At 40.2% G+C, this 9210-nt stretch overlaps 1 long non-coding RNA gene across 1 annotated transcript; it reads right to left on the bottom strand.

Annotated features, from left to right (window-relative positions):
- Positions 1-552: 552 nt before the first annotated feature.
- LOC141962263 (uncharacterized) lies at positions 553-5271 on the bottom strand. Its single transcript, XR_012633904.1, has 4 exons — positions 5073-5271; positions 4857-4992; positions 3508-3572; positions 553-652 (listed from the first exon to the last, which is right to left on the bottom strand). It is a non-coding gene; the product is annotated as an uncharacterized LOC141962263 (long non-coding RNA).
- Positions 5272-9210: the final 3939 nt, after the last annotated feature.

The following is a 9210-nucleotide window of genomic DNA, read 5'->3' as shown; positions in this document are numbered from 1 at the left end:
TCTATGATTCTGTGATTCTGTATGTTGAACTGTGAGATGTTTGGGGTATGATAGATATGGGTGTGAGGGCTGATTTTTAAAAAAAATGTTTTCACCAGAAAAATAAAGTAAACCAGCATACTGCTGGCATTTACAATTGTACATCACAAAATGCTAGAAATACCAATGAAAAGAGAATTATAGATGGGGTGTAAAGAGATGATGCACTCAAAAAGTAATAGTAATGATCTAGAATACGGCAAATTGGTAAATGGTGTACAAATAATCCAAATAATTTTTCAATTAGAAATAACCTGAAAGGCATGAATTGGAACAGAGAATGATGGGAAACTCTCCATCTTCTCCCCTGGCAACTACATGCAAGTTTGCACAGGATATGGCAAGGCAAAAAAGCAATGTCAATTTGGACTCGACATGAAGAGCTGTAACAGCATCAGGTTAAGTAATTTTCTTTATGGTTTTGGCCTAAAATAGTCAGTTCTATCCACAGCACTATCAAAAAGACAAAAGATAAATAAGAAAGAGTTCTGAAAAAAGCCAGAAAAACAATGGCTGGAGGCCAGGTTCATTTGGAAATACATGTGTATGTTTAACTTGTCCAAACCTTTAGGGGTGATTAAGGGGAACCAATACTTCTTCTGGAACAGAGTACCTAGAAATACATAGTAGAAAAAAAAAAGGTCAGCCGGTCATGGGCTGCCAGAGTATCCCAGCACTGCTTTGTTAGTTGCTGCTGCTGAGCAGCTGCCAAATTACTCTAGCAGCAGATCCCAAAAGAGTGCATAAAAATGAGGGTTGCGTTCATATTCTGAGAATCATGCTTAGCTTTTGTTTCCTCAGAAACTCACTTCCAGAGACAAACCTCCCTGTTTCTACCACATATTTAAATAAAAAGTAGGCACACTGTCCAGTATAGTGCTGAGGATCACACCGACTGCTTTATACTGCTTCCTATGCAAATACAGCCTTTGTTCATCCCTAGGCCTATGTGTTACCCCCTCCCTATAGCCCACTAACAGATGAGATTAGGAGTGAGGCTAATGGGTGGCGACACCATGTACATAATGCTATATTCAGGAGAGGAGGAAAACATGCAAGTTAAGTTATAAAGTAAAAAAGAAAAACCAGGCAAAATACCAACAGAAACATCGTGACTCCAGGGCTTCTGCATTGCTGACTGTTGACTTCATACTGAGGCAGAGAGGACACACTGAACACTGGAAGCCAGTCCGTGCAACTTGTTCAAGATATTACCTCTGCTGCCTAGCTAGCAGTGAGGCTGCACGAACATTCCGGTGCAGCACTGGCATCTGCCCTCCTGCCTGTGCCCATCTTCACAACCCTGAGCACATCTGGAAGTCAGCACCCCACCAGATATATCAGGACAGGCTCAGCACTGACGGTTGCTGATAGCTAACAGGCTGCCTGCGTAACAGCCCTGCGGAGGAGAAGCAAAGCATCCTGTGCGTGCGGCTGCTCCAAGAGCAGCTCTTGCAGAACAGTGTGAATAGAGTCAGCAGGTTGCTTACATTTTAAACATGGTAAGTAAGGACTGCTTGCTGGGTTAGCAGAATATATGGGGCATGACAAGAGGCTGAAGGAGTAAACAAGATATTATGTTCCTATGTCATGCGACTATCAGGAGGAAAATCTCAAAAAAGAGAAGAAGCAAGAAAAAAAAGTGGCAATATAGCAGACAGCTTCTCCCTTTCTCTTTGAAAATCAGAACAGGAAATAACCCTGGGTTTCCCCTACTTAGCCTTTGTGATAGCAGAGGACATACAGAATCATGAGTTAGAGGATATGAAAGACATTTTCTAGAAGAGATTATGAATGTATTATAGATGAAACACTATTTGAGTTATTAATTCTATTTGTATAGATACTACTAGTATACTAAAATGCTTTGACAGGACACATATTCTACTCAATGTCTGTGTTATCTCTTGCATCAGAAAATGAAAGTCAAAGAGACGTCAGTATTATTCTTGTTTTCACACTTTCTGGATTTTTTGAGTGGTTAAAGGGGCAACAAAAAAATCCATGAACAATTATAGTATGTATTTGAGAAATGTCTAGGCTCTCTGAGCTCCTGGGAACAGTTGAGAATTTAGAAGGGAAGATAGTAGGCAGGAGCTAGGTCAGCTCACCTATGACATAAATATATCCCAACACTTCAGGATGGTGGGGAGTTCCACAGCACATCAGACATGGGGTTCTGACTCGAAAGCACATGATGCACTTTAGACACTGTAATATGTTTATTTATAGTTAGTCTGGCTTCAGCAATTGAAGTCACAAAACTAAGTATTTTTAAACTATTTCCAGTATATTCAGTGCAATGTAGATTGCAAATGTTTCTATTCACAGAATTTCACTTGGATTTTAAATCTCTCTGTACAGGGGGTCATTAATTCTGGAATAAGTTCCTTTGTATATACACATATAGCTTAGATATAACTTATTTCAATAAGCATATATGGCTTATTTCAATATTTAATTCTAGAACAGTTATTCTGTTCTAGAATTATTCCAGAATTGTCTTGGCTTCAGAAGGTCACAGAGGTATCTTTCATCAGACATATTGATATTGTAGTATGCCCTAGGTAAAACAAGAATTAAGATTCTAGTTGAGTTAGGAGCACAGATCATATCATTTATTATCTGCAGTTGCCAGTACATTAAAACTTTCAATTGTTTTCCCACCAAACTGAATGAGGCAGTTTGTTAATACAATTACCTCTGTATAACTAGAAAATAAATCAACGATGACTGCATGATTTGAATATTACTTTAAAAATAATTTCATTTTTATGATGCTATTTTGTTGTACGTGGTATCACCAAAAAGCTTATTTTCCTGCTGACTGTGATTTGAGTTTGTCCCTTTCTTTGAGAAGGAAAAATCACATTTTCAACCTCTCTAGTTTCCTGGGATACAGTCTGTGTTGCTTTTAATTATTTAGGCTGACACACGTTAACGTTCATATTCCATAGCGAGTGAAACGAGGGAAGGACAGGGTGGATTATAACTGCCCCAGGAAGAGGAGCAGACCCCAGAGGTCTTTGGCAAGGCCCTTACAGGAAAACAGGAATTTGGGGTAGACAAACAGCCCAGAAGTTGAGTGTTGTGAAGGATTTCCCCTGCTCCTTTCAGAGGAGCGTCCCTAGTCACTGCCTCTTCACTCTTTTGGAAAGAATAAGTTTTAAAGTATTTGGACAGGTAATAGGGAGAAGGGCCACAGGCTACTCTGTGTCAGTCTTATTGGATCTCTCATATTTACAGGACAATGTACTCTGTAAATTAAACTTTATTTTATGAGCTCATTAGGAAAGAAAACACCACAGACAAGGGCTCCATCCCTTTTGCACAGGCTAGTCTATCACATGAATTCACTAATTAATCACTTAAGTCACGAGGTTTCTAACTCACAAGTTCTCTAATCCATAACTCGCGATTCATTAACTCATAACTTGTAACTCGTGCACCTATGAGCTAAATAATTACCTAGCCAGTGATGAGAGTGTTCATCCTTCCTCCTCCACCAGGGTGCAGGCATCCTCTGTATCACACTAGGAAACATAAACATTAGTGCTTTATCAACACTGTTTTCATCACAAATCCCAGACATAGCACTATACAAGCTACTATGAAGAAAATTAACTCTATCCCAGCCAAAACCAGTACAATTTCCACACTTAATTCCATACCATTTACATCACACTCAGGTCCCACACTATCCAGTAGATCCTCATTAGTCACTTTCCCCCTTTCCATCCTTTGATACATATACACGGATATCATCCCTAGTCTGTGGACCACCCCTGTAAAATGTCCGTGAAACATCCATTGAGTTCGTTAGTTCATGACTTGGGTTCTATCTGTTATGGTGGTCACTCGGGTCGAGAGAGGTGGTGTGTTGCATGGAGTTATTGGGCACCAAAGCCAGCTCAGGTTGAGTCACTGCTGCACTTGCACTGTGTCTTGTAAGGCCTGTCCTCCACTGGTAGTGGTTCCTACTATAGTAGTACTATAACATGTAACTCAAATCATAGGTAACAATTTAAAGGTGTATCCATTACAGTCTCTGCCTCTGGTCCCGTTGGACACTGCAGTGTACTTCTCTCCTTGCCTCTGCTCCAGCGTGGACCTATCCACAGACCCCAGTCCTTAAGGGGTGTACTTGCTCTGGCATGGACTTACTCATGGGTCACAGTTTCTTCAGGGGCATACCTGCTGTGGCCTAGACTCACTCACAGTCACAGACGCTTTGAGGCGTACCTCCTCCAGCACAGCCTTATCCATGGGCCACGGTCCCTTCAGGGGTGTATCTGCTGTATTGTGGTCTTATCTGTGGCTACAGATGCTTCAAGGCGCACCTCCTCCAGTGCGGACTTATCTGTGGGCCACAGTCCCTTCAGGGGTACACCTCCTGTGTTGTGGACATATCCGCAGCCACAGATGCATCTGCTCTGACATGGATTTACCCATAGCCACAAACACTTTGGGACATCCTGTTCCTGTGTGGACTTATCCACAGGTCAAGTCCCTTTAATTCAAGTTGACACTGGAGCTCCAGCCTGTCCAGCACAGCAGCACAGGAACAGCAGCAATGCCCTGGTCGTCAGCCAGCCCAGGCACATCGCTACTGCTATTATCAAAATGCACCCAGGCACAGCTGGCTAAGATGATAAGCCCTACAGCAAACAGCCAGAGCAAAAAGCAGCCACCAACTCTAGCACTAGGCTCTAACGTACAGCAAGGCATAGCAAGTACAAGACCCTTACAATTAATAGCTGAACAGCTAAACCAGCTATAAATTCAGTCTAGCAAACTCCGATCAAATCTGTCATTACCTTTGAGCCTCGTATTGGGCACCAGAAAGGTCTGTCATGGTTTAACCCCAGTGGGTAGCTAAGCTCCATGCAGCTACATGCTCGCTTTCCCCCAGTGGGATGGGGGAGGTAATCAGAAGGGTAAAAGTGAGAAAACCTGTTGAGATAAAGACAGTTTAGTAGGTAAAGCAAAAGCTGCATGTGCAAGCAAAGCAAAATAAGGAATTCATTCACTACTTCACATAGGCAGGCAAGTGTTCAGCCATCTCCAGGGAAGCAGGGCTCCGTTACATGTAATGGTGACTTAGGAGAAGAAACACCGTAACTCTGGCAGTGCCCCCCCCTTCCTCCTTCTTCCCCTGGCTTTATATGATGAGCATGACATCATATGGTGTGGGATATCCCTCTGGTCATCTGAGGTCAGCTGTCCTGGCTGCGTCCGTTCCCAACTTCTTGTGCACCCCCAGCCTGCTTGCTGACAGGGCAGCCTGAGAAACAAAGAAGGCCTTCGCACTGTGTAAGCACTGCTCAGCAATAGCTAAAACATCTCTGTGTTGTCAACAGCTTTCATCACAAATCCAAAATATAGCACCATACAAGCTACCATGAAGAAAATCAACTCTATCCCAGCCCAAATTAAATAAAAAAAAAAAAAAAAAAAAAGTTCAATTGACCAAAAAGTTAGCATGCATTTTCACTGCATGAAAGACAATAAGCTCAGCTAAGAAACATACTTTATCTTGGGTTTTATCAATCTAACTTAAAAGGAGGTGTTTTCTTAATGTGCCATGTTGGTAAAATGTGCACCCAGAATTGCCCGTACATTACAAAAAGCTCTTCTGAAAATCATTATCTGTTGAGTAGATCAGGCTGCTGTTACAAAATGAAGGACCACAGAGTGATACTGTCATGACAGCAATCCTTCTCCTCTGTGAATGAAAATGGGGGTCGTGCAAAGTGCCTCTGAAGGCTTCTAAAATACTGCCACAAAGTGGCTAAATCATCCTTGAAAGCTCTTTTATCTGTTTCAAATGCATTGTTCTCAAGACTTTTTCAGCTTGAAAGGAAATTTCTAAGGTTAAGTCATCAAGCCATAATATGACAGAAACTCTGACAATCGTGCATTCAAAGCATTTCAGTGTCAATTTATTCTACAGGATAAGACAAGTACCAGCAATACACTCCGATTTCTTGAAGCCAAGTTGAACTTTCCTCAAGAAGAATAAAGGTCTATATTCTACATGTTCATACTCATGTACAAAGTCCTACCACTTCTTGTATTTCCCTGGTTCCTGGGTATGAGATCATAACCAATAGTTAACGTCTGGGATGTGGGAAAAGGTTGTAGGCATATGGTTACTATTTCACGAGTGCTAGAGACAGGGTCTTCATGAAACAAATAAAGAACCAGCTACTGTATTTATACTGTACATTTACCTCATCTAACTTCTAAGGGTAAGGGTTAGGGAGGATGAGTCCCAACCATCATGGCTGAGAACATACCATCTTATGCCAACAACCAAGCAGGGATCCATGGTCCTTCTTAGGACTTTACATGTAAGAAAGGAACAGAGTTTATGCCACGTGTGATGCTAATCCCAGGGTCCTTGGTTTACATCTCATGCAGAGCTCCCTGTAAAATAGAGGATGTCTCCTTATCACTGAGTGAAAGATAAATTTTGTTTCACTGAATCCTTTCATCAGTGTTTTTCTAGTGATATCACAGGGACTAACTTTAAAAGTTAAAGTTCTTATTAAAATTGTAACACTGAAAAAACTTCTAGTCAAAATCCCAGATCCTCAGAGTCACTTCTCATTACAGTCTCAGTTAAAATAGTCACTGGTTCAAAGTTCAGAAATTTAGTGTGACTGAAATTCACTTGGCAAGTCAAGACTTGTCTCCAACATTTTTCAGAGGTTTGAAAGATATATTCCAACAGATTATTTTCTTCCGTTACTCTTTTATTTCAAAGTACGCAAAGTAGCAAGGTTTTAAAAATGTGTATTTTCGGCAGTAGGTGGCACTATGAAGTCTCTATTTTCATAATTATTCCAATATAAAATAATATAAAATGTTATGCAGCTACGTTAGAACCTCATCAAAATGTTTTTTATAGTCCATTATCTGAAAATATGGCCAGATCTTTCAATTTTCCTATAATTTTAAAAAGAGCATGAAAATATTTTAGAATAAATTCTGATAATAAATGTTTTTCTAAATAATTATGATTGACAAAAAGTCTAATGCAAGAATAGGAATAATGACACTAATATAAAGATAGGCAACTAATAAAATTTAAAATCATACGTGTCGTAAAAAGTTCTCTATACTCTTTGTTACTCTTCAGTAAAGAACCACCACGGGTCATTCTTGAATATACTACTTCAGCTACGTCAAATTTCCTGGAAATTACATCTAGCTCATTTGCATATAAGCATATGTAAGTTTTATAAGGTAACTGAACGTATACTAACAGGAATACATGAAATTGAAAAGCATTTGGATGTGCTTGGCTAAAAGCTCATACTTACAAATGGAGACCAAAGCATTACATGTGGGCCTATATTCCTCTATGTATACCATATGGAGATGTTACTATATCCCAAATAAACCCCAGGATTAGAAAGATACAGTGTTAATTGAAAACATTTTCTTCAAAACTTTACTATACAAAAAGCTATAAAGGTCAACTAACAAACAAGGCTGTGTTTCCAGGTATCTCAGATTATCTAATCAATTGAAAATAACAGTATTGCAAAAGTATTGCTCATACTTTGTTTCAGAAAGCTCCTAGTGCCATACACCTCGTTTGTCAGTGGCGTATGGTGAAAATAGTGCAGTGAGATACAGCATTTTCATTAAGGTGATTTTTGGATGGCTGCCTTCTCATCAGAAATGAAGCGCTGCTCTGCCTGAGCTCAAGGTGTGAAGATAAGGAAAGGAGAAAAGAAATTAAGCAAGGAACACAAATGAAATATATAGTCAATGCTCTTTTATCTGGCCTGGCCAGAAAGTGTCCTTGCCTTTTTTTTTTTTTTTTTTCACCTCAGGCTCCAAGCAAGCTGCTTAGCTTTGCGTACTATTTCTGACTATGATACAATCTATGCCAACGCCTAAGATTCATGTTTGCTTTTATTTTGCTTTCTATTAAATAAAGCATGTAGAAAAGACACCTTTATAGCTTCAGGGCCATTTTTCATGAACTGACATTGTGTATTACTCATTTTGTGCTAACGTGGTCTGCTTGCTGTTTCTTTTATAATACTGAAAAAGCCAAAAGCTGATACTTAATAAAAACATCATTTGCAAGGAGCTGCCAGCAGCCAGACTGAAAGATTTTTTAACTTGTGATAGCCCACTTCTGTTTCTTCAGAGTCTCCAACAGAGCCCTTTCATTTGGATTCAGTTGGGTTAATTTTAGACCACAGAATAAAGCAGTACTATAAAAATAATAGGCAGGAATATTACCTAAAATTTTGCTGCTGGTTCTCCATTACAAATGATTTATTGTGACCATAAATTCTCCACCCATGGAATCGAAGTCAGAGCATGGTAAGAGTTCCTCCAGTGCACCTAGCTCATTCAGTGATGCAGCACATGTTCTGCTTAGACCTCCATAATATGTTCAGTGGCTCTACGGATGTGTTTTAGCTAAACTTTCATTGTAAGGCAAATCCTCCCACTATATCTAGTACAGTTTTCAAACACTCATATAATAAAACTACTTAGATTACAGGCTCTTCTTTATTCAGAGGGATCTATCAATTTCATATAATTACAGCAAGCAGTATCTTTGGGTAGACACCCACCCACATGATAGTGCAAAGAATTTTTAAAATTATTACAGATTTATCAAATTTATACACTTGTGCTATTTTTTGATCTATAAAGTCACACTCGTCTACCTTGAAGGGCAAATGTGAAAATGAGATCTTCACACTAGCCCTGTTTAAACCGCAAGGCGCACCGACACAGCTCCAGGGCTGTGAATACCCGAGGCAGGCACAGCGCACCAGCTGAGAGAGACTGTAGCCGCGCTCTGGCTGCAAGCCACAGAAGCTAAATAAGCACCTACAAAGTCATAGTTACGTCTTCTGCTGTGGCTAGTGAGAGTGTCCTACTGCTAAGCTATTTGGTTATATCAGATCACTGAAAGTAGCCGGCCAAATGGGCTCCAGGAGCGACCAAAGGCTCATTTGAACGGTATGTATTGTCATACGCTGTCAGGCAGGCTACAGACACAGCGGCAGCGGTCATGCCCTTTTCAAAGCCGTATCCAGTGCGCTGAATTAACTGTTTGACTGCCACTCCTACGTCCGTGTGGAATTCAGCTTGCTCTCTGATTGATGTCCTTTACCAAACAATGACAGGTGA

Source organism: Athene noctua, chromosome 7, assembly GCF_965140245.1.
Source record: "Athene noctua chromosome 7, bAthNoc1.hap1.1, whole genome shotgun sequence".
Lineage (NCBI taxonomy): Eukaryota > Metazoa > Chordata > Aves > Strigiformes > Strigidae > Athene > Athene noctua.
Note: the sequence above shows the minus strand (reverse complement) of the source record. Positions and strands in the feature narration are given on the sequence as shown.